This window comes from Callorhinus ursinus, unplaced genomic scaffold (assembly GCF_003265705.2).
Source record: "Callorhinus ursinus isolate GAN/ISIS: 27379988/994484 unplaced genomic scaffold, GSC_fseal_2.0 scaffold49, whole genome shotgun sequence".
Taxonomy (NCBI): Eukaryota; Metazoa; Chordata; class Mammalia; order Carnivora; family Otariidae; genus Callorhinus; species Callorhinus ursinus.
The window spans coordinates 3605810-3631716 of NW_027397111.1; the positions used below are offsets into that span (position 1 = coordinate 3605810).

The 25907-nt window shown below is 43.5% G+C and overlaps 1 protein-coding gene and 1 long non-coding RNA gene across 3 annotated transcripts in view; one reads left to right on the plus strand and one right to left on the minus strand.

The window, feature by feature from the left end:
* SPON1 (spondin 1) overlaps window positions 1-25907 on the minus strand; it is a 248651-nt gene that overhangs the window by 70767 nt on the left and 151977 nt on the right. The window lies entirely within an intron of this gene.
* LOC141370893 (uncharacterized) lies at window positions 1832-24978 on the plus strand. The gene is made up of 3 exons (XR_012375373.1): window positions 1832-2131; window positions 16094-16396; window positions 23514-24978. It is a non-coding gene; the product is annotated as an uncharacterized lncRNA (long non-coding RNA).

Consider the following 25907-nt stretch of genomic DNA (forward strand, 5'->3'; position numbering starts at 1 on the left):
GAAGTTTGTACCTTTTTACTGTCGTGGTCCATTCCCTCTTGATCCCCCTTTCCCCAACCTCTGGCAATCACCAATCTGTTCTCTGCGTCCATGAACTTGTTTTTGTTGTTGTTTTGTTTTTAGATTTAGATTCCACATATAAGTGAGATTGTATGGTATTTGTCTTTCTCTATCTGACTTACTCCACTTAGCATAATGCCCTCATTATGCCCACATAATGACCTTGATCTTGATGCTGGCTTTCTTTCTGGGCCGACCTTCCTGTTCTATCTGCTCTCAAAACACTGCATGCTCTGATGAGAGATACCTTACTCTTTGTCCTTGGAACACATAGCCTGACCAGGTCTGTAGTTTGCTTGACCTCAGTCAGGTTTGTGTGTGTGACTTGGAGGAGGGGTGTAGTGTATTTGCACAACAGTCTGACAAAAGGCCTTCATGGTCACCCGCTCAAGTTCACTCTTTGCCCCCATAAGATGCTGGTCCATCATAAGGCACAGTAACAGAGCAGGCTGGAATCCATTCTTTCCTGCTTCCCTTTCTTTATTTAGGGATGGCAAAATGTATCTCTACTTTTATGCACAGTGAAATCCCTAAAATATTGAACCTGACTTACCTTATTCATTTATTCAACAAATGACTTTTGCTGTTCCTTTATTTAACAAATATTTAGTCCATACAGTATGTGCAAAGAAGGTGCTGGGACATAATAGTAAGAGAAAGGTCTAGCAGGGTCCCAGGTAAGAGAAGTTTCCATTTTCAGCAAACAAAGACCAACAAATCCAACTCCTTAGTGATACCTTCCCTTTTACCTTCAATTTGCTACCAACATTTTCTCCACATTGCTACCTACCAGGGTCCCAACTAGGAGAAGGCTTCATTTTCAGTAAACTACAAGAAACGTATAGCTCCCCAATGACACCTGGTCTTTCACCCACAATTTGCTACCAACATTTTCAACACATGTTGTTTTCCTTTGGAACGGAACGCATGGTTGACTGGCTTAAGCCCCATGACTATCTGAGGCTAACGCTCTTCTGTGTTCAACACACCTCATAATTTCTTTTATTTTCTCAAGCATATCATGAGCTTATAAGATCTCTGCTTCTTCTGACTTGTTCTTTTGCTTTACTAAGCCAGTAAAGGCAAACTACAATACAGTCCTCAAATAATTACACGAACACTGCTGTACAAACTGCGTAGCTGGCTGGCATCTGGCGTCCAAAGGCAGTTGAGAGGTCATACGCATTTAACGCACAATAGTGAAGGTTATTTGAAACTCGAATGTACAAAAACTACAGGACCACTTGGGTCTCGAATGCCTCTTGTCTGACCATTATGACTTTCGTAATCGGCATCATTTTGGCAAAAAGTCTTATTTCCAGCTGTTTCAAGTCACAGATGTCCTCTTTTCTAAATTGTTCTAAAAATATGTACGGGCTCTTTTCTTAAGTTTTAAATCAGAGTTCTCTGGAGAGGCTTTTGCTTTGATTCGGAATCTTTTGGCTCTGGACTGTTTGTGAGAGCGAACTGGATGCTAGCTTACCCTGGAAGAAAATTTCTGGAGCCAGAAAGTCACGCAGCCCTTGCTCTTCCTTCCCTTCCTTTGATTATTTCACAATGTGTGCCCAGTCCCGAAAGTTCATGAAGAACAAAATGTGCCCGACTGTTTTAAAGTGTATGGGGAGGGAAGAGAGACATGACTCTCTCTACATTAAAGGAGTCCTACTTGAGGAGGTGGGAGTGGGAAGATCTGGGGGAAGGGGAGGGATGCTCAGGCATAAGGTTATAAATTAAGGAGGAAATCAACACTGTCAATGTACAGTCTCTAAACTTAATCTGTGCGCTCTTCCTAGCGGAGACCGGTTCTTATCTGTCCAAGTTCTGTGTCTTCAGGGGCCACTTGGTACAGGAATTGGATTCCCAGCCCAGGGCTACTATGGACCATTTGAGGCAGATGGGGGATGAACAGAATCATCTATAGAAGAAAGCTAAGCCTCAGAAGCTTGGTAGAGCACGTAGGAGGATTGATTTGTGAGAGGTGGCCTGGAATAGTGGAATGAACAAAAGCTTTGGAGCCAGTAGACCTATGCTCAAATCCCAGCTGTGCTGCTTGGACTCTGACTCTGGACATGTGAGTTGCTGAGCTGCTCTGAGCCTCAGGGGTTTCTCATCTGTGAAATGGACATGATAACAGTACCTAGCTCATCTCGGGGTTTTTGGATTCACAACAATGCATGTTAGAAGTCCAGTGCAGGGCTGGCTGCCCAGCCAATGTTCAAAATCGTGGGACTAATAAGTATGGCATCATTCTATTTCGCCAAGAAATGTCTGGTGATAACAGAGAGATAGATAGCTTCGTTTAGATAAATTTAAGGAAAAGTTGGGAAGGACACACACCAGTCTGTCTGTTAAGGAGAATTACCATCTCTGGGGCTTAGAAGGTGGGATAGGAAAGGAAAGACGTTCAGTATTTTCTTTATACACTAAGTAGTGGGATTGTAAGTGCTTTTTTCTCTTGTTTTCCAGCATTATGTGAATAAGAAAGGAAAAAAGGAAGGATGAAAGGAGGAAGGAAAAAGGAAGGAAGGACGGAAATAAGGAGGAAGGAAGGAAGTTGGAAGGAAGAGAGGAAGATGGGCCAGAATGGGCCAGCATGAGCTACCTGCATATCTGCGGCGCTCACTTACAGGATTCCTGGCATGCAGTAGGTGCTGAGTAAATGTGGAGCTGAAATATTGATTAATTATTATTCAACCAGTAAGACAACATTAAGAAAAGATGATTACTTTATTTACTTTTACAAACATGCCCATAACCTGTGTAGCAATTGTACGAGGATGGTGCACTAGGCTTCTGGGAGCGAGGGAAGAACAGGGCCCTGGGCAGCTTGTTCTGTGCTCCGCTGAGGAAGTTCACAGAAGGTTCCACCCCATGGTGGACTCGGGCCGCTCAAGGTCCAGATGCTGGAGCTGTCAGGAAAAGCCCAGTGATGAATTGCCCTTAGAGCTGACAGTGCTGAAGCCAAATGCTATCCAGGGCATGCCAAAGCTAAGAAATTGCAAAATGTACACAATTAGACAAACTCAAGAGAAACTACATGGTCTTCCCCCTAGATGTGATCAAAGGAAGTTCCAGCTTACAAGATAACGGTAGACCAAGTGATTTTCCTGAACTTTCTTTTCTACCAGTGAAATGCCTGCGTTTTTAACCTCATGGATGCCAGCTTTGAAATGATGTGGTTGAATAATGTTTCAGTCCTGTCTTGAGGGATTTCACCAAGTATTCAAGGCTTTAAGACTTAGAGTCTAAGTGTAAACGGGCTGCTGAGTAACCTTTAACATCGAAGCTAATCTTTTCCCCCTTTCATTAAATGTATTTGGATGAACAAATTTTGGACACCCGAGAAAATATGTTCTCTAACTTAGAAGGACACACAAGCTGTGTTGGAAACAATGGAAAAGAGGTTGCAAGTGGGCAGAGAGCAGGGATGAGAGGTGGAGAAGGGCCAGGGCCAAGGAAGATGCATTTGCAAGGCAGCCCTGGGACACAGAGAGAGCCAAGCCAGACGACCCTGGTCAGTCGGTCTTGGAGAGAAGCTCTGTGTCTGCAGGAGAAGGAACTAAGGTTTGAAGCCACAGAGGGGTGGAGGCAGCTGGGTAAGACACCTAAGCTGTGCATGGTGGGCTCTGGCAGGAAGCCCCCGGGGCAGTGCCTAGATGGCAGGACTCTGGTGGAAAAGGGGCTAGATTCCCCGGTCTGTGGGCCATGCAGGAAAGCCCTGCAGAAAAGAGGGGTTGGTTAATAAGCCTAAGAAAAGATGATGTTTGATCCTTGGTTGATTGACCTTCCCTAGCCTAAAACATGGTTATGAGCTCTGTATCTAATACTGATTTAAAGCATCTTTAGGGCATCAGCAGAATGCAGAAGCATCTGTCCCTGGACACTCAGGTTGCGTCAAATTTTTCACTATAGCAAGCCATTTGTGCAGTGAAACTCTTTGTGCATGATGTTCTTCCTGTATTGAGGACAATTTCCTAAGAATAGATTCTAAGGAGTGGAACAACTGGGTCAAAGGATATGAGTGTTTTTATGTGTCTTAATACACAGTGGGAAGCATTTGGAAAGCCAAATTGCTTTCCAAAGGGTTGGTTGAACGCAATCACTTTTATTTCAAATAAGATTTTATGGGTGATTATGCAGGGCTTTTAATGAGATGTTTGGCTAAGAAATGATAGTATAAAAACTGACGTTTATTCTGTGCTAATCATAGCCTTTCTATCTACTGTCTTATTTAATCCTCGCAACAACCCTGTGAGGCAGACAGTATTATCCCCATTTGACAGATGAGGACACAAGCTCAGAGGGATTAAATAGTTTCCCAAGGTCATGTGGTTAGTTGAGTGGCTGAGCCACTCTGAACCCACACCTGTCTGAGCACTGCCCAGAAGCTTAGTGCCTGAAGCTTCCCTCCCGATTGTGCGGCCTCCCGTGGTTTCGAAAACACAATCCAAGACACCCTGATCCGCCTGAGATACATTCTGAGTCCCAAAGAGTTATGAAGCTAGAAGCTGATTCTTTACAGATAACCCCACACCACTGGTGGTGAGAACATTTATTTCAGGAGAAACACATTTTATTCCACAGTGAAATGGGTTGACTATTATTGTATTCTATTTCCACCACCATTACCTTAATTCAGACCCTTATCACCTTGCCTTGGCCCACAAGATAGGCTGTAAAGTGTGGCCTCTTCCTGCAACCTCTCCATAGTCCAGAACAGGACAGGCAGGACAGTCCTGAAATGGGTCCCAGGATTCATCTTCTGAAAACATGTGTTTTGACCATATTATTTCCTATGATTATCATGATCCTGAAATCTTCGCTGCCTGGGAATTGTCATTAGGATCAAATATAAATGTTGGTGTTGAGAGTCTTCTAGGGCCCTCAACCAACAATTGCATTGAGAATTCCTGTCTGTCCCATGTCCTCGGTACTCAGGGATTTGCAGCAGGATGGCAGCATGAGGTGGAGTCTAGGTTTCCAAAGACTGACTAGACTAAGACATCCTATCAAGGGTCACCAAAGAGGAAAGAACCAATGGGGTGCATTTAGGCAATAAAAGGGTGCTACCTACTAGTGATTGGGAATAATGTTATGGGGTCAACAGCTCGGGGTTCAAATCCCGACTCTACCACTTATAGGTGATGTGACCTTAGCCCTTGACATCTCAAACATCAATTTCCTTATTTGCAAAGTGGGGGTACTATCTCACAGGGCGGTACTATCTCACAGGGTTATTTTGAGAAATAAATGTGGTAGGGTATTTGAAGTGTTTTGCACACAAGGGCCTAGGTAACTGTTTGTTTTAATTCTAGGTTTGAGTTGGAATGAAGAAGTAAATCTCCGAGGTCAAACATCAGAATTGGGTTTTCAGGGCCTGAGCAGGGGTGTAAATGGGAAATGTAGGCCAGGTTAGGGGTCTAGCTGAGCTGGAACAGCAAAGGGTGGGTAGGGAACAAGGACAGGGTGTTGGATAAAAGACACAGCCAGGCGTGGGGAGCGTGGAGCTTATTTTTCACTTGGTTAGAGCACATGGCATAGGTGTGTTGGGCTTATTTGTAGGTGTAAAGTCAGAGCAAACATCATTCACAATTTCCCACTATATCCATGCTCTCTACTCTGCCTACTGTCAAACCGCATGCCCCCTGCAACTTCCCCCCTGAACATACCATTGCCTCTCTGTCCACCCATCTCTATATAACTTATCTTATTTACCTGGAATGCCTTCCCCTCATTAACCCAAATCCCCTCTATCCTACAAGACCCAGAACAAATCTCTGGTATTCTATCCAGGCTCTCTGGAACCTCCTTCTATCCTTCCCCCACCAACTAGAGCTAAGCCTTCTCTTGTTCATCGTCTTCTGGCAATTACTCTTCTCACAATTCACTTGGCAATTAATCACATACTGTCTTGTGATGCATTTACTGTTGTTGACTTAAACAGATAAAAATATCTTCCATGCCTGTTTAACTTGTCACATGTGTCTGGCTTGTCTTTCTGAAGGGAAGTCCAAAGGACAAGCCAGCAATCACTATCAGGGGAGAGCTCCTTTCAGAAAAAAATAATAATGACCACAAGGCCCATATGCTTTTCAAATCCATTTTGCATGTATTATTTCATTTGATACTCATACAACCTGGGGAGGTGCATATTATTATTCAGATTTACTCCCCAGCTCAATAATCTTTATTGACTATAAGATCAGATGCAAAATCTGGCATTGAAAGGCCCCCCAGTCATTTCAGATCAGTTGGACTAATGGAAAGAATAAGAACTCTTTGCAATGTGAACGTCGGCCCTGAGGTAAGGAAGTGGTCAGTCTGATAAGAAAGCGGGTTGATTAGCCTGCAGCCAGCTGTGGAGCGTCAGAAACCGCAGAACCGCCCCGACGACAGGTGGACTGAGGAGGTCCAGGACAGCCTAAGCCAAGGGCTTGCCTGTTTGGAGGGGTATAGATTTACTCCACCTCCACTCCATGGTGCGGTCTGTATGCTATACTGTGGTGGCTGCGTATACATTTACTGCTCTTTGGTAAACCGCGTATAATTCATTCTGCCATGTGGGTTCAGGTTTCACCTGCTGTTGCTACCCTTTGTTTTTTTTTTTTTTTTTTTTTTTTAAGTTTTTTTTTTTTTTTTTGAGAGAGAGAGAACGAGAGATAGAGAGCACGAGAGGGAAGAGGGTCAGAGGGAGAAGCAGACTCCCCGCCGAGCAGGGAGCCCGATGTGGGACTCGATCCTGGGACTCCAGGATCATGACCTGAGCTGAAGGCAGTCGCTTAACCAACTGAGCCACCCAGGCACCCGTTGCTACCCTTTGTGTTGTAAGGAATCTCTCCAGCTGTTGATAAGGAGCGTCAACCCCTTCACTGGTTGGTCAGCATCCTGCTGTCTGGGATGGGCAGGCACAAAATACATTTTACCGATTAATCTGTACAGAGCATTCTCCTGTTTATGGGGCCCACCACTGAAACACACACACACACACACGTTTCCATAGATGCTGTTCTAGGAAGGCAGTACCCACCAGCTTGACTGCCCTGCCACCACCATCTCCAATGACAATACAAGCAAGGAAGAATGAATGGACTTCCTAAAAACCCAAAGCTCTAAATGCTACAGAGAGTTAAAGTAAAAGCAGTGGAATGCTAGATTCATAACCTGAGCTGAACTCAGAACCAAGCCCCTGGTCTGTTCCCATGATTCTTTCAGGAAAATGGTTACAAGATTCCATAGATGAGTTATGAGTTCAGCCAAGTCTGACTGGGAAAATCTCTCTCTGTAGGAAAAAGGGGTGGGAGAAGCACAGTGAACAAGTCAGGGCTGATGTTAAAGGGAGGGAAAATAGTTCCTATAGATCTTGGAGAGTAAAAGAGGGGGTATATGTCATGGGCAAAAGTGCCAACTAAACTGTGCAGCCACCAGCAAGGAACACTGGCTATACTGTTGAAGAGAAAATGATTGGCTTTGCTGACTGAGGGCGAATTACAGATAGAGCCTGCGATAAGCACAATGTGTGATACCACGTTTGCTGGGTGGGAGGCATTCCGCAAAAGCATGTGCTTTGCACAGGCATTGCTCTTGAATCAAAGTGAAAATGCCTCAGGGCTGAGAGAACTGCCCGAGAGATCTGTGGGAGTCTTCCAGCATTCCCTTGGTCATCTGTGAGAGCTGGTTGTGAAGGGGGGTGGGGCAGAGTGGGCTGATGGAAGGCTCTGGGTTCGTCCTGGGGTCCTGCTGCTGGCTTGAGCATAGGGAATGCTTGTCTTCCATGGGCTCCGGCTGCTGGAGGACGAGGGCTCCCTCAAAGCTGGAGTGACAAGACTGCAGCTCCACGCTGCATTGACCAGAGAGCTTGCAGGGACCGGAGGCTGGCAGGACAAACAGTCCCACTGTCCTCTTAGTTTGCCCGACTGGCTCTCAGGAACTCCTGGGTGGAGAAGGGTCTTGGGGTGAGGGAAGGGCCGCAGTGCCGGGCTGCTGGTGTGCAGCAGTAAGAGAATCATAGGAGTTATGGGGAGCGCCCGGGCAGAGTCGGGGAGCACAGGGGAACGGGCCAGCGCCACCACGGTTTGTGCCATGCCTGCCTTCACACGCTTGAACAGTCGTCCCCCTTATTTGCCATTTCAGTTGCCAGAGGTCAGCTGGGGGCCAGAAGCAGCTGACCCTCCTCCTGCTGTGTCCCCAGGTCAGTGGCAGCCTAACACTACGTCATGGTGCCCACGTCATTCACCTCACTGCATCTCGTCACGCAGGCATTTTATCATCTCACGTCAGGCCACGAAGAAGAGGAAGGGTGGGTGCAGGACAAGAAGATGTTTTGAGACAGACAAAGGCCACATACACAGAACTTCTATTACGGTATTTTGTTATAATTGGTCTAATTTATTATTAGTTACTGTGAATCTCCTACTGTGTCCATTTTACAAATCAAACTCTATCACAGATCTGTATGTAGAGGGAAAACCATAGTACATGTAGAGTTCGGGATTATCCGCATTCAGGCATCCACTGGGGGTCTTGGAATGTATGCCCTGCCGATAAGGGGGACTGCCGCACTCCCAAGGTGACGTTCACTTTCCCTACCTGGCGGGTGACCGCTCTCACCTTTCGCAGGAGGGGAAGAAGCATTCTTTTAGCCTCGTGCTCAACTGCCGTGACCATTTGATGCTTCAAAGGTAATAGCAATTAATGATGATTGTAACAGTTATGAGCCATTAATCCATCAATTAATAAATTAATCTCTTGCCTCATTCCACAAGGGATCTGAGGCAGGAGTTATTAGTAACATTTATCATGGTAACCAGGAGGAAATGATGATGGCCTTGCAAGGAGCCCAGACCAATGGTAATTGCAATCATGGCTGTAAGAGCTGTAAGCAGATCGATGCCAAGTACAATGACTATTTGGAGAAAGAATTTATGTTAATAGATCAGTGAGGAAAGAGACTTGGAAGAGGGAATCTGTAAGCAAGCGGGGATCACAGAGGTGGAAGATTGCCAGAGACTGAGCCTGGTGAAATAATTGAAATAAAATGATCTTGTTGAGTGTTTCAATTCTGGGCAATGTGCTGGATGCTTTATATGACACCATCTCATTCGATCCACAGATCAGCCTGCACACCCCCTGTTTACAGACGGGAAAACTGAGTCACCAAGGGACTTGCAGATCCATTAAATCACCTTTGGAACCGCAAACAACTCAACTCCTTCTCATGGTGTCATCTTCTTTTCCCTTTAGATCTCATTTACCTTGAGTCCCAAGGACAAGGTTTAACTTGTGCTCTCTCTGACCTTCTTGTGGCATTGAATATGTGGTTTCAACCTCACAGAAGGAAGGCAGATGCCGCCCAAGACCTCAGGAGACATTACCTGTCACTTCTGTATAGCACTTCATCTGCAAGGGCCATTACATTTATTACCTTTGATCCATACAACGAACTGTGAGGGGATGAGTATTATTATCATCCCCGTTTTATAGATGAGGACCCCAATGATCAGAGTGTTAAAGTGACTTTCCAAGTTCCCAGAACCAGTGAGTGGCAAAGAGAGGCTGACAATTTAAATCCCAACTCCACAATTTGCCAGCTGTGTGACCTTGGGCACTTTACTTACCCTCTCTGAGCCAAAGTTTTCTCATCTGTAAGTGGAGATAATAAGGCAAGCTCATATGGCTGTTATAGGCATTAAGCATCCTACCCAGAACTTAGCAGATGGTGCCTAATAAATGTCCCTTCCTTCTCTCTACCCTTCTTTCAATGCTAATGTTAGAGGCTGAGACAGAACAAGCACTAACTATGATATTCAGAAGAATAGGAGAGAAAAGTTATAGGCTCTAATTAGATCTTAAAAACATTTCAACAATGGTGTCATATTAACCAGACGTTGTGTCTGCTAGCAATACTTAACGTTCAAGTGGGATTTTGTGCAGTAAAGGGTCTATACCTCTAATTGAAAAGAAAGTTGTGTTCCATGAACATTGCTAAGCAAAAGAGGGGGGAAAAATAGCTCTTCTTCAGTTTCTTTTGCAAGGAACATTGAGACAACCTAATTAGCATGCCTGGTGTCTCCAAAATTGAATTCAACCTAAGAGTATGCTATTAAAGGCTCCTACATTAGACAGGAAAGTAATTTGAAATGACTGAGCTATCTGCACAAACACCTTAATGTTACTCTAATGGGCCCAGAAAAAGGATGACATCAAATACAGTTAAAAGGAATTTAAGTTTAATTGCTGCCTAATAAAATTATTAGTACATTTTCCTAACCATAAAGCCATTTCACAGTCATGGATAAGATTTTGCAATTTGATAAATGATCAAGCATAGCTTGCTGCCCATAGGTCCTTGTTTATTTGGTATATTCTCCCCTTGCAGAAGCATTAGCTTGGATGCTGACTAATGGCTGGTCTCTCCACATCTGGACTCATTTGGGGACTCGGCTCTTGCCAAGAGCAGCCAAAGGACACAAACTTTTGCCACTTGGCATCTGGAATGACACCTTCACGATGGAAACTGGAGTCCCTTCTACTATTTGGGGACGAGTATCCCTTCTAAGAGCTCTGGAGTGGTTGACCTGCAAGGGTCACTACTAGTCTATATGATGCCTTTGTGAAAGGTAGAAAAAGGAGTCCCCTGGAGATGGTCAGATTAGAAAAAGGATTCCTTCAAGTTGGGGACCCTCAGCCTGACAAACAGAAAGGAGGCTGGATTCCAGCTCCTATTTGAGTCCTTTAGCTGGGTGCCAAAGTTTGCAAACACATATGGTAGTTCAGAAAAGTGAGGTCCTTGTCATTGGAGGTCTGGTAGGGTGACAACCTGCTAGGAATGTGATGGAGTGGTTTCTAGTATTGCATGAGAACTTGAGCTGGGTGATGGATGTTTAGAGATTTTACCTAACGGCTGATAAACATGAGCGTTGATCCCATGTAAGGATGAAGAAGCAGGATTAGAACTTGGGCTTCTGATTCTGAAAGCCTGTCTCATTTAGTCTTGCTGGGTTGTCTTCTACAGCTCCCTATGGGAAGATTTTCACTTGAAAGTGAGTAAGCTTCCCTCACACATGCCTATTCAACTGTGATTTTAAAAGATGAGTGAACTTGGGAGGTGAATGAATAACTATCAAAAACAATAGGGTATGGAAATAAGGGGTCTAAGGGACAAACAGCAAGAGGTATATAAGAGAGTTTAAGGTGTTAGAGACCCCTCTCCATTTCTCCATTTCTAAGACTTAGGAGCACAAGTATGGGAGTCAAAGCAGAACACAGGTGTTTCTAGACCTTCCCAGAGACTCACAGACACCATTTTTTTAAAAATAAATCACGATTTTTTTGTTTTCATGGTTTGCTCCTGGATAGAAACACCACATTTCCCAGACACCCCTGGATAGTTCTACTTTGATCCTGTTCAACATACTATTGTCTCTCTATTCGAAAGTAAGTTTTAAAAATGCATAAATCTAAATTTGGTTCCATTTAAAATAATCTTTATGGGAGTTATCATTATAAAGAAATCTACAAATGAGGGGGAAAATCCTTTGCCAGACAAGAAGTATCATTTTAGCAAATACAACAGGAGTCAGGAGAGGGGAGAAAGCTAACATGTATAGGACATACCCTGTGCCAAGTAGGCTTTGTAAATCTCCTCACTGTAGAGATTAGAAAACCGAGGCCCAGTTAAGTGGGGTCACACAGCTTCTACATGGAAGAGCTAGGTTTTGATCCCAGATCTGTGTGACCACAAGGCCCTTGGACCTTTTTCCATTCCATACTTATTTCCAGAAATAATCACTCATGTTCCAGTCTGCTCTCATTTTCTCCATCCTGCCAAACCCCTTGAGGTCTTAATCCCTCCTAGGTTTTCTACTCAACTTGCCATAAAACATTTATAGGGGAGAAAGTTACAGCTTACTGGCTGGAAAGGTGGTTGGAGGAAATGGATGGACCCTGCCTGACTTCCTGCCATCAGGCAGCAGGATCTGTATTGTCAAAAAGGGCTCCCAGCTGTAATGCTGAGCTCCAAAAAGACTCAGCCCACTTTGGAAGTGGAAATGACCCATACTTCATCCCTTTGTAGTGGGAAAGACATCTGGCACAGTGTTCTTCTCCATGTGCTAGTGGCCTTTATACTCAACTGTGTAGGAAATCTAGGTGAGAATTTTCTTCTATCTGAAATCAGCCTTTGGACAGAAACCATTTTTCTTCTGGAGTTTGTGTCTCTAGGAGGGGGGCATAACCCCAGTAATTTTTAGCTGACAGCTCCCTAGGGACAGCATGGGGTTATGTTTGTTTCCAACAACTGGTATCTTGTCCGGGGGCCCATGGCTGGGGTAGGGGACAAACTGAAGGCAAGTTTATTTCACCATGAAAATTCATCATCTGGCTCCTATCTAAAGATATATTCATTCATTCATTCATTCATTCATTCATTCATTCACTCATTCATTCATCTATTCATCCATTCAAAATATTAATTGAACCCTGCTGTGTACCAGGTACTAGAGGAGAAAACCAAGAAATCAAAGAAAATCAAGATAGGTGTCCTTTCCGTGTTTGAGAAGTTCACGGAGTTGGAGTGGGAAGCAACTGTGTATCCCTCATTTGTTCATTCTTTCAATACTGAGTGCTGACTTGTGTCAGCTCCTGGAGTTACAAAGATAGATAAGACACAGTCCCTGTCCCCAAGGACCTCTCCATCTATTTGGAGAGACAGAGCAGAATCACAGAAGAGGGCAGGAGATGTCAGGTCAGAGGCAAAACCAGGTTCTATGGGAGCACAGTGGAGGAGCATGTAGTGCAGGGGTGGAGGGAAGACTTCTTAGAAGAGGTGAGGTCTTAGGATCTGAAGGAGTCAGCCAGGTGAAATGAGTAGGGGAGTGGGCATTGCCAGTAGAAGGAACGGCAAGGGCAAGGCCAAAAACAGGGCCGGGAAAGAGCATGAAACATCTGTGGAAGCCCCATATCGCCGAAGCAAAGGTGTGCGTGTTTGTGTAGCAACTACGGAGGGCGTGGTGAAGATGAAGGTCAAGAGGAAGGGAGGGCCAGATGACAAAGGGTTTTGTTCTGTGTGCTACGCTGACTAATGTAAGTTCATCTTGCAAAGCTTGCGGAACGAGTGAGAGATTTTAAGTAGGGGATGTAGGGTGACCAACTCATTCTGCTTTGCCCAGCACTGCCCTGATTTTAAAACTTGAAGCTCCGTATCCTGGGAACCCTTTCAGTCCTGGGCAAACTGGGATGGTTGATCACCTGAGAGGGGAGGGACAGGAGAGATTACTGTGGAAGCCTCACCAACATGCCAAGGAGGGGGTAAGATGAGAGGCACGCAGATCTAAAGAGGCTGCTGCATGAATGAAGAAAGCATGCGTGAATCAAGGCAGCGACGTCCTAGAGGAGGGAATGGACTTGAAATGAGAGACAACTGAATTTAATCACCTTTTCCTTGGGTAGGGGTAGGAGGAAAGGACAGAGTCAAATCTGAACCCCTGCTTTCTGACTTGCTAATCAATTAGCATCATAAAGGAGATTTTAAAGTGCTACTGTTGGAGGTGTGGAAGAGGAAAGTAAATTAGATCTATCATGTCCCTTCTGTGACCAGACATTATCCTGAGTGCTTCAGTTATAAAGTATCTCATTTAATATGCATAACAATTATGAACTAGGAGAATGTTAATTCTCCTCTAGGGTACAGATGAGGAAACTGGGGCTCAGAGAGCCAAAGCGACTTGCCCAAGTTCACCCAGCACTGGCATTCCCAGTCAGATATGTCTCATTTAAGGTCGTCTGCGCTTCCTATTCCCATTCCTACAACCCATCCCCCCCCCCCGCCCCGAATGACAGAGGAAGAGGCAATTGAGCTGTGCTGTGCTGGAAGATGCTATTTATTCAAATGGAAAAGGAGAGAAAAGGGAATAGCATGTGCCAGGACCCAAGGGCATGAATGAGTATGGAGTGTTCTGGAAAACCCCAAGAATGTCTCTGGCTCTGTCTCAGTGAAAAAATAAATAAGTACATATGCATGTCAGGGTTAATTATTCTTGACCTTTTTAGTCAGAACATCTGCAATGATGGCAAGATGCTGTCTCATATCTTGACCCACTCAATGCATTTTAATTGCCCAAGTAAAATAAACAAAAATAAACTGAATGCTTCTTTCTTCATGGCTTCCAATCTGCTTGCAAATCTCAATGGCTTGCCAGTATTTCCCAATACAGAGCTGGCTGAGTTGTGGCGCAATGAGAAAGGAGATCTATGTCAGTAGAGACCACCGCACCCTGGATTTTATGTTCCTTTCAGGAAGTCTTTTGTTTTAGGACACTGAGCAGGAGTGAAAGTGCCACACTCTTGTAGATGTAATTAAAATGGAAGCGCTTCCCTCTTCCTCCGTGACTCAAGTCACTGAAATTAATCATCACTGGGCCAGTCTACAGGCTGCCACGGTCTCTATAGGAAATGCATCTCGAGGTGTCTGCTGCAGCAGCTGCAATTAAAATCTATTGAGCGATGGGATAAAACGAACCAGATGCTTGCCACACTAGCAAAGGCAGTGGGTAATTGAGGGACATGTAATTAACAGATAACTTGAAAGGGGGCCGGGGGCTTCACGTAGATTGACACTTCAGTGCTTTTTTACAGGAGCCATCTGATGGTAAGAAATTATTAACTCTAGCCATGATTTATTTAGGCATTTATTGTATTTATCACTGATTTCATGTGTAGGATGGTTCAGTCTCAGAAATAGCTATTCTCATTTCCTTGCAGGGTATGTAACAGTTGGAGGAACAAAAGAGTGGCAGTGGGAATTGATCATAAGATGAGACCACGTTTGTGTAGGATTTTGTGTTGTTTCTGACTTCTAAACCTTCATTTAATTGAAGAATTTCACGTAGAATATAGTTACCAATGAGAACAAATGCCTCTTTGCTAGTCACTTGAGACCCAAGTATATATGTGTGTTTAGGACAGTGTAGTGAAGAAAAAGCAAGTTAGAGAATCCTCGATCTAAATATACTTCACAGGACAATTGCCTTGAAAAGGAATGAGAAAAAATTATCTCAATCTTTTGGAATTCTAACCTATGTTGACAAGGAATAGATTTGACTGTGTAAAACTTAGAAACTCAAATATGATAACTTAAAACAAGAATAAAAATTTGTCTCTTATGTAAAAGTTCCGTAGGTGGACAATCCAGGGGACAAAGACGGGCATATACACTCCTTTTATGTACTCTTCCAGGAAACAGCACACATTATTTTTCTTACATCTCATGGGTCAGAAACTTAGGGTCATGGCCAAGGCTAACTCAAGGGAAGCTGGGAAATGTAGTCTTTATTCTGGGTGGCCATGTATCCAGTTAACAATTGGTATTCTGAGAGTAAACGGTATCAGGGAATAGACGCTGAGCTACACATTAGGTTACTTGATAGTGGCAGCTTAAACTAGGAAACTGTGGGCTTTCTCTGAGTTCCTGCCATTTTGGTGCAGCCAGTACATCTTTACTGAGTGACAGTTATTTGGAGGAAGAAATCTGTTTCCAGAGCTAATGGTTAAGGTTGGCTGAAGTTGGGGCTCTCCTGCCCTGCCCACTCAACCTGATGAGTGCCAGATAAAATATGGACATTTTATGAGTTTTTCCAGAAATTACAATACTTAGTGACTAAACAGTGAGCATTAGGTAATGCTTAGAGAAATCACTGCTATTGCGTGTGTCGGGCAGAATTCCTAGAAAATTGGTACCTTCCAGTCTGAAGTGCTTTAGAGTACAAGCCCCCCCTGTCAAAAAGGGGGGCTTCTGTGCTGGGATAAAGAGCCTTTCTGGGTGTGGAGGTAAAAGGGCTGTTGACAAAGGGAGGTCAGGAATTGGGGAGCCCCTTTCTCAGGACTAAATATGGAGGACAACCCAAGGGTGCATTTGGTTCCCATTACAGCATGGGCGATGAAGAATGGAAGCTCAGGAACCAGAATTCAAATATGCTGTCAGTTTCTGGAAACTGTTGTTTTTTTGCACATGTTTTTCTCTTACTCTGTGTCTCCATAGAGATGACAGTAAAGTCCTTAAATCACAAAGAGCTCACAAAGATGTCTTCAGAATCAATGAAGGAAAAGGGAGCTTCAGATGCTGGAACTCTGCACTTTGCCAGGTTTGGGAGAGGAGGATGAGAGAGTGGGAGGTTATCAGCTCCTGAAGGGAAGGAAAATGGGCTGAGTTTACAGGTGCTGACTGGAGCAAAAAAACGGAAAATGGCAGCATGGGGAGCTAGCCCCAGCCTGAGAAGCAGGCAGTGAACTACCACAGAGAGGACCCATCGCCAACTCCCAAGTTCTGCAACAAGAGATGCAGGTTAGTGTGGGGTAAAAACGTGCGTTCTGGACTCTAATGGCCTGGATTTGAATTCTGCACTTACCATTAACAGCTAAACCTTGGGCAAATCATTTCACTCCTCTGAGTCTCAATTTTCCTCAGGTATAAAATGAGGATAATAATAGTACTGCTTAAAAGGGGTATGAAGATTCAGTGAGATGGTGCATATTTTGTGGGTTATCAAGTGCCAGACTGCACATTCACTGTTGTCATTATTCAATTTAGGCAAAATTACAAATTGGTAAAGGAGCTAATTCCAATCATTCTGAAATCACACCAGTGAATGAATATGAGGAGGCGTGGGGGTGGAGAGGAAGGGGGGGTGGCAAGGAAGGTGACTTCAAATCGACAAGATTCAACCCAAGCCAAGCAAAATGAACTGTACCCATTACAAGCACCGTAGAAGCTTTCTTGACAAATGCCACTTCACCTCCTCGCAGGACTAACCAATGCTTGTCATTCTCTCTGCCGTAAATCCTGACAGAGTCCACCGCATGCTGAATGCTTCAGGTGTGTGCCGTCCTTTGCGACAGCAGCATGCTTACACTCCTGCATGTTTACCAAGTTGTGTATGTCCCCAAATCTCCTTCTGCCAGTTATTCTTATACTGTATTTACATAATTTAGGTAATTTTTGAAATTGATGAGAAATGAGTGGGAAAAGGAAGGTATCATTTTATGACTGCTTTAGAAGGGCTCCATAAAGGCAAGTTACTAAGAATATTGTCTGATTGGGTGAGAACGAGATAACTGTCAAAGACTGGGAAAAGTAAACATCGGGGGTTCCGCACTCAGATTGCTTTACAAGTATCTTTAAGTACTAGGTCCGCTTTCAAGAAGCCTGAACTGGAAATCGGAAATGATGAGTTTTTTGAATGATTTATATTTGTGACTGAAAGTATACTTAAATAAGTTAAAATATTTGACACATTCATGTACTAGTTTTTATAATTCCCTGCTTTAGCACATTTGTTTTTTAGATTACAGTAATTAACTACTGCTCGCAACTGAGCTGGATTGGAGGGCATCTACCAAACCAGACATTCCTATGTATGCACTGATTGGTGCTCAAAATATAGCCAACACAGTCTATTTTATATTTTCAGCAAAATCTGCGTTATTTTGACATAATTCCTTTTCAAAGGTACCAAGGAAGTCTTTGATAGTGCCTAATTCACATCTGACTCAACTATTGAGAAAATGTGGCATTAATTTTATAAACATTTTAGAAGAATCAGAGTCCTACTAGTTGGCTACTGTAAAATATTACTTATTTTAAATCCACAGAAGTTTAAAAAAGTTTTTTTTATTAACAGTGTGAATATCTGGAAAAGTCAAAATCCAATTTTCTTAGCACTTATGATGACATATTTAGTAAGTCTGTTACTCGTAGGCAATGGAAATCAGTAAGACAGAAAGCAAAGCTCCAAGACAGGTAATTTGAGTTCAGATTCAGGGGCAGGTGGTTCCTTCACACTGGGGTTATGTGAGTGGAAGCTGGACACAGAAAAATAATGTTTTGGCCAGTAGGAGAGAGATTTCAATGCAGAGGAAAGCCTATGGATCAAAGTACCAGAACATCATAAGCCCTACCCCCCTGCAGAATTTTGCCAAGTCACTTGCATTGAGATAAGTCCCACCTGGTGTAATACTGTATCTTCCACTATCAATTAGGAATGAAAACAAATAGCAAATATAACTTAGACAACAAGTGTAACTTAAGGGGGAGCTTTGAAGAGTTATAGTCAAAAAGCCCTAGAGTTCTCCACACTTAGCACATTAGTACTAAAACCAGAAAGTAGGATTTGGTGGAAGACAAAGGATCAGAATGATGTCAGAGACCCAGCTGTATGTTGGAGAGACAGAACCCACATGCTTAAAGAAGAGAATCTATCTTTTTGAATTAGCATCTTTGTTTTCTTCAGGTAAATACCCAGGGGTGGAATCGTTAGGTCATATTGTAATCCCATTTTTAATTTTTTCAGGAACCTCCATACTGTTTCCCATAGTGGCTGTACCAATTACCTGAAGAAAACAAAAATGCTTATTCAAAAATATGGGCCCTCTTATTCACTGTAGCATTATTTGCAATAGCCAAGATACGGAAAGAACCTAAATGTCCATCCTAGATGAATGGATAAAGAAATTGTGGTATATATATATATACAATGGAATATTATTCAACCTTAAAAAATGAGAAAAATTCTACCATTTGTGACAACATGGATGGACCTAGAGGGTATATGCTAAGTGAAATAAGTCAGAGAAAGACAAATATCATATGATCTCTTCTATATGTAAAATAATCTAAAAACAAACAAACAAAAACACCAAGCTCCTAGATACAGAGAACAGATTGGTGGTTGCCAGAAGAGGGGCATAGGGGGTGGGGAAAATGGATGAACTGTTGTTGTTGTTGTTGTTGTTGTTGTTGTTGTTATTTTTAGTTTAAATAGACTGAATAATAATAATAAACCAGAAAGGAGTGCCTGGGTGGCTCAGTCAGTTGAGTGGCTGACTCTTGATTTCGGCTCAGGTCATGATCTCAGGGTCATGAGATTGAGCCCTGCATTGGGCTCCACGCTCAGTGGGGAGTCTGCTTGAGGATTCTGTCTCTCCCTCTGCCCTTCCCCCTGCTTCCTCTCTCTAAAATAAGTAAATAAATCTTTAAAACAAATAATAAACCAGAAAAAAGAGAAGAGATTCTAATTTTACCTCCAATAATGGTGAACTAGCTTATATCAGACCAACAACCTGCCAAGAACTAGAAAATATGGATGAAACAAAACAAAACAACTTGGTTTAAAGCACTAGAGAGCTCTCAACACAGCCAGGACTTGAAGGCCAAGATTCTGGAGAGAAGGGAGATGCACAGAAGTGAGTCAGATGTTCCGAGCTGCTTTTCCCCTTCAAGCACTGGCTTTTCCATTAGCCATATGAGGCTAAGAGGCTGAGAAGCTGAGCATAGGTTTTGGCAGGACTGGGGAGCAAAAATGACTTGAGCCAAGATCCTGAAGAGAAAGGAAGGACGGAGAAGCAAGCCCAACATTTGGCACTGCTTTTCCTTTGAGGCAGTTGCTGATTTCTAAGAGTCACAGGAGAGAAAGTTTGCAAATCTGAGTAGAAATTAGTAGCTAAGAGACTGAACAGAGCTTTCAGCAGCCTCATGTTTCAAGATTAAAATTGTAAGTCAGAACCCAGAAGGAAGAGAGACACTGGTAAGCACCCCAGACTTTCCCTTAGAACCTCAGAAGAATGTATCCTTGGAGTAAGGGTGAACCCTACATAAAACAGCTCTCACAAAGAAATTCAGTTTCAAAACAGCCCAATCCAAGATTTGATTAAAGTGATCTACCCTCCGCTAATTGCCTGCTAGAAGTGGAAATAAATCTTCTGTGAAGGAAGATAATGTCATCCAGAGCCTCTACAGTTTTTCACGTACAATGTCTGGCATTCAGTAAAAAATCATTAGACATACCAGGATAGTGGACCAAGGGAAAAAGACAATGGAAAGAGACCCATAGATGATCCAGATATTGTAGTTACCAAACCTGGATTTAAACAAAAACTGTGATTAACATGTTCAAAGAAATAGAAATCAAAATGGAAGATTTTAGCAACATTGGAATTTGTAAAAAAGAATCAAACGGAAATTCTAGAACTGATAAATACAATAACTGGCACTAAGAACTCACAGCTTTAACAGTAGTTTAGACCAGAAGAAGATGGGGTTAGGAAATATCCAGACTAAAGTATGGAGGGAAAAAATGATGGAGAATATTAAAAAAAAACCCATATGAAACATATGGGAAATGATAGCAAAATTTAACATAGGTGTCGCTGGAGTCCCAGAAGGAGAGAGAAAACTGGAGGAGAACCAATCTTTGAGGAAACAATAGCCAGAATTTCCCCAAACTGACGTAAGATAGGGAGCCATGGATTTGAGAAGCATTACAGCCACCTGCTGAAGGATCAATCCAAACAAAACCACACCTAAGCTTTTTTAAGACAAAAGTTTAAAAGCGGCTAGAGAAAAAGACATGTTGTCTTCAAAAGAGCAACAGTCAGCCTGACAGGTGACTTCACAACAAAATGATGGAAGCCAAAGGCAGAGGAATCACGTCTTTAAAATACTGAAAGAAAATATTTGCCAACTTACTTATCAAAAAATAACCTTCAAAAATGAAGGCAGAATAAAGATATTTTCAGACAGACAAGAAATGAAAGTTTTACCTTCAAATTCTCACTAAAGACAATGGTACAGGTGTTCTTCAGGTAGAAGGAAATAATCTTGGAAGGTAAATGGAAATGCAGAAAGGAAGGAAGAGCAACAGAAGGGGTAAATATAGGGGTAATGCCAAATGAATACTGACAGGAAGAAATATTATGAATAAAATCTCGTAGAGCTAAATATATATAAAATTTCATTATTTGGCATTATTAAGGCAGCAGTGGGGTGCAGGGAATTAAAATGTCTCAAGGTCCTTGCACTGTCCCAGAAGAAGCAAAAGTATATTCCATGCTAATATATTAGACTCTAGTGAGTCAACAATGCATCTTGTAAAAGGATGCAAAACCACTGTGGAAGCTGGAATAATAAAATAAATCCCTAACCCAGACGAGAAACCTACTCTGCAACAAACACCGCCTTAGGCTCCCATTTGGAGGGCTCTGAAGTTCATCTCAGACCCACTTCTTTGTGGCTAGGTTTGTACATTATATGTATTTGATATATATATATATTTGCTTAAGTTTGAGTCACTACTCTGCATGTAGATCATTCAAAGGGGTGACTTTTAAATAATTAGCAAGTCCATTTGAAAAAGATAACCTGCTGGGCGTTGGTATAGAGGAAATCCTCATCTCGGAAGACCCAACCATATTTTCAGTCAGATCATTAGCCAGGTGAGCATACCCATTATGTTTGCATTTATTGCTATTCTTGAATATATTCTGCAGGGAATTCATTTTAGTTTAAAGAATAAAGTAGTTTTGCTTCAGGAAACACATAATATATCTGTCGGTGCTTATTGGTTAGATATATGCATCTATGAAGTCCTATCATGTACCGTATTACTGACAAGCCAATAGTCTCCCCTTTCCTACCACACACATAAAAAAATATGAATAAGAATCTGATATGTGCCTTAAAGGATAAACACATTCCAGACCCCTCAACACTATCCCAGAGAGCTGCTCTCAGGAACTGTAGTTTCCAATGAACAGGCTGCCCATAACATACATGGATCAATGCCCTTTGGAACAGCATTGGCTTGCCAGTTAATAGACTTTTGATTTTCTATACCCATTGATTAATGAAGCAGTAATTTTGCTTCCAAATAGGAAGATAAATTAAGAATTACTGTAACTGGAACCTACTGGGAGCTAGGGTATCGTTTGGAGAACTGGTGGTAGCTATGGAGACAAAGTTGATTGAATGGCTGCCTTTGCTAAAGCAGTCTTCCTGTCAGCGAACCCAGGGCTAAAGGGTTTCACTGAATTCCACAGACACTTACAAATGTGTTATGAGCCAGTCACATGGAAAGCACCGATAGGATGAGGAAGGGGTGGGTCTGGGGCCACAGCCCCTCTCAGATGGACCCCTACGTTATGTTCTTTCTTCCAGAGGCAGACACAGATGCCTACAATGTGAGGCAGGAAATGGGCCAAATTAGGATTCAAGATGCTCTGGAAGATCTGAGGTGGGAGCAACATGCATTTGAATGGACCAGGAAAGGCATCATGACAGGGTAGGATATAGGAGGCTGGGTGGAATTCTGACCCAGATGGGAAATGAAAGCCCTTCTAGGGTTGGAGAGGCAGCATGAGGAAAAGTAAAGAGCCAGCCAATAGGAAGGAACTCAGATTCAGGTGCTACTGATTATTAGCTGTGTGACCTGGGGTTAGAAAATTTACCTAACTTTCCTGGGCTTTGGTTTCCTCATCTGGAAAGTGACATGAATGATAACCCCCTTCCAGGCTTGCTGTGAAGATTCATTCAGATAGGCAAGTCTGTAAGGAGTCTATCATAGTGCCTGGTCTGTAGACACCATAAATGGCATGCTATAAGCCCGTTCCTTGACTAGGAAGACTTGGAGAGAATTGTTAGCCTGCCTTCCTGAGGCAAAGGCGGTGCACTGCTTTTTGGGTTTTCTGCCTATCTGGATTCTGAGTACTTGAGCTCTCTCAAGGTAAAATCTGTGTCTGTGCATTTGTGATTGCCTTCCTGCTTATCTCTGACGGCAGGGCCCACCATAGGTGCCCCTTTGTGGGAAAGAATAAGTGAATGAATGGAAACCTTTGTGGAAAGAATAAGTGAATGAATGTGTCCTGCCTATTCTGTCTCCTACCGCTCTCCCATCACTTAGGGTTTCATGAAGGAATCTTACACCTCCCCGCGTCCTTGTGTGCTCTCCCTTTTCATCTACCAGCAAACTCTCTTCATCCTTCAAAATTCAGCTCATGGTTTCGTGAGGTCCTTCATGCAAGAGAGAATTGGACAGGACCGACACTTTCTCCTTCGTGCCCCCATGTAACCTTCCACAAAACTCTACCGTAACACCCAGCTCATCAGCTTGTGATTGCTTGCTTTTCCCTTTGCTCCCTCAGCCCTCCATGCCACGTCTTACAAGCCTCATTGGCTACATGGTGTCAATGAGACGTGTTCTTATTCAAGGACAGAACCTGAGGAGGCAGCACAACATCTCTCCATGAGATGGGGCTCCTGTGTCCTCTTTTGTTTGTTTGCTTATATATTTCTATCTTTAAGGAAAAATTGCTATGTTTACATAGTTCCAGAACTATTGGAGGTCTGACTTATGGCTTTATAATTTCTATAGCTAATTTCATATAGTAGGAAGTTTCTCAGACAATTTAATTTCTTTCCTTCCCTGAGACAAGGATTTTAAATTGTTGCATGCAGTAAAGAGTGCATTTTAACCCAGGGGGATGGTATGATGTGTCTCCCACACGAGGTCTTACTCATCTCTGTGCTTTCAGGGCCTAGCACAGGGGCCAATCAGTGCTTTGCGTACAGTAGATGTCAAAAATTATGTTGAATGAGTGATTGCCCTGGTCTCTGTTACTTCTCTTCCCAGAAACCCTCAGTGGCTGCCCTATTCCTACTAGCCTGCATCTAATCTCCGCAGCCTGGTATTCAAGTTCGTTCATGAGATGATTCTAACCTCTGACTTCAGATAAAGCCGTTTACAGGCCTGTCCTCTACCCCGTTACGCCATGCGTCCCTCACTGCGGGCAAGCTGGACTACTGAGTGCATGGCTCTTGGTTCTACAGGCTGGAGGAACTTGTTTGCTAGGGAAATGCCGAGCTTAGCTTCAGGAGAGCTTCAGAATGAGAGAGCCAAAGAACTGCACGGCCAGGAGGGACCTTTGCAAACACTCTGGTCAGAGGTGGGAAACGAACACTGCATTCTTGAGCAGACCTGAAGACCAGATGCAGTGGTGGTGAGGGATACAGCCCTTGGGACAGCTACCCCATTCAGCCAAAAGGGCATATCCTGGCTGCATTTGTAACACGCTCAGTTCATGAGCTCATCCTCACACAGAGAAGGTGACAACAAAAACTGATGGTCCAGGAAGAACAAGACAAAGACAGAGCTAATATTTTTTTGAGCATCAAACTATTGAATTTAAGGCTTTTCATGTACTGCCATTTCCCGAAGCAGGGAGGGTCCTGCTTGTGCTCCCAGTATGCCCTGGACTGACTTCCCCCGCCCAAGTCACGCGTGTTGTCACCACCGATTTCCATGTCAGTCTTTCTCAAGAGACCATGAGCCTCTTAAGGCTATGTGATTTTGCAAATATGGTGCTTGACACATGAATGAATGAATGTCTATGCGAAGCGCATACACATTTTTTTACCACCAGATGGCAAACATTCTTTGGAAAGTCTAGCTCTAAACTATCTCAGAAAGAGTCTGGTGAACACTAAGTTTTTCAGGAAACTGGATGAGTACCATCCAACAACCTGAGATTTTCAGGGCTGCCTAAGCTTCTTGTCTTTTAGCAGAGAGAAGAGAAAGCACCAGAACAGAAGTCAGGAGTTCTGGGGTATGGATCTGTGCTGCCATTTACATTTGGGCGAGTCACATATATTTTCCAGGCCTTGGTTTTCTCATTTCAAAAAAACCTGTGGACTGTGGTCAACACGTGTGAGCATCTATGCTATCCCAGACCCTGACTCAGGTTCTGGGGTGTAAAGAAATGGCTCAGGGGCGCCTGGGTGGCTCAGATGGTTAAGCGTCTGCCTTCGGCTCAGGTCACGATCCCGGGGCCCTGGGATCGAGTCCCACGTAGGGCTCCCAGCTCAACAGGGAGCCTGCTTCTCCCTCTGCCTCTCTCTCTCTCTGTCTCTCATGAATAAATAAATAAAATCTTAAAAAAAAAAAAAAAGAAATGGCTCAGACAGAGTCCTTGCCTCTAGAACAATGCTTCTCAACTCTGTAGTGAAAGACCAGCTTGTTGCTATTGTTTTTAAAACTATGTAATCTGTTGCAGACTGTATTTTGGTAAAATTAAAATGTAATAGTAAAAGACGTAAATAAAAGCGTACAAAACCCAAGTTCTGATTTTTTTATTATTAGATTCTTGAGACATTTTTAAAGTGCTATTTCTAAATGCTTCTTCTTAACTTCTGGACTTAGTGCATCATGGGCAAATGGCCCGCAGATAGGCACCACTCCACAGACCACACTTTGCGTAATGCTGACTTAGCTCACACTCTCGTGAGGCTCACACAGACCCCAGCAGGGCCCCTGAATGTGGGACGCTCTACTGACAAAGTTCTCTCTTCTGCAGAGTAGTAAACACTTATAGCACATAGACTTACCACCTGGTGGCCACAAAGGTGAAAAGGGGTAGCTGCGATCACTTCTGGAACCTTGAGAAAGTTCTGGCTGGTCCCCTCTGACCCTTTAAGATATCAGGCCATCCTAAGCCATGTGGCTGCCAACACACCAGAAGAGGCTTTGGGCACATCACAGCCCTTTCTATGCCATCTGGGCTTCCATGGGCTTCCTTTTGGTGGCCTCACCCCTCAGACCTAAGGCCAGGCACCGACTTGGACCTTTCCTCCTTGGCTATGATTTGTACTCTTTCTCTGAGTAAACTGCTTCTGGCCACCTGGATTATAAATCCATACCTCTGACCAGTCCTGTCCCCAGGAAACTAGTGGGGGTTTTCAGGGCACACTGGCAACATACTGGCGAGTCTAGACACGCTCTGTTGATGGCTAGGGTAGAACAATCTACCAAGACCACACAATATGCTTTCTTATATGGTATCTTTTAAAGATTCCTAAGCTAGGGAGCTCCTGTGGCTCAGTCGGTTGAGCGGTTGAGCATCTGCCTTCAGGTCAGGTCATGATCCCAGGACCTTGGGATGGAGTCCCGCATCAGGCTCCCTGCTCAGCGGGGAGCGTGCTTCTCCCTCTCCCTCTGCCTGCTGCTCCCCCTGCTTGTGCTCTCTATCAG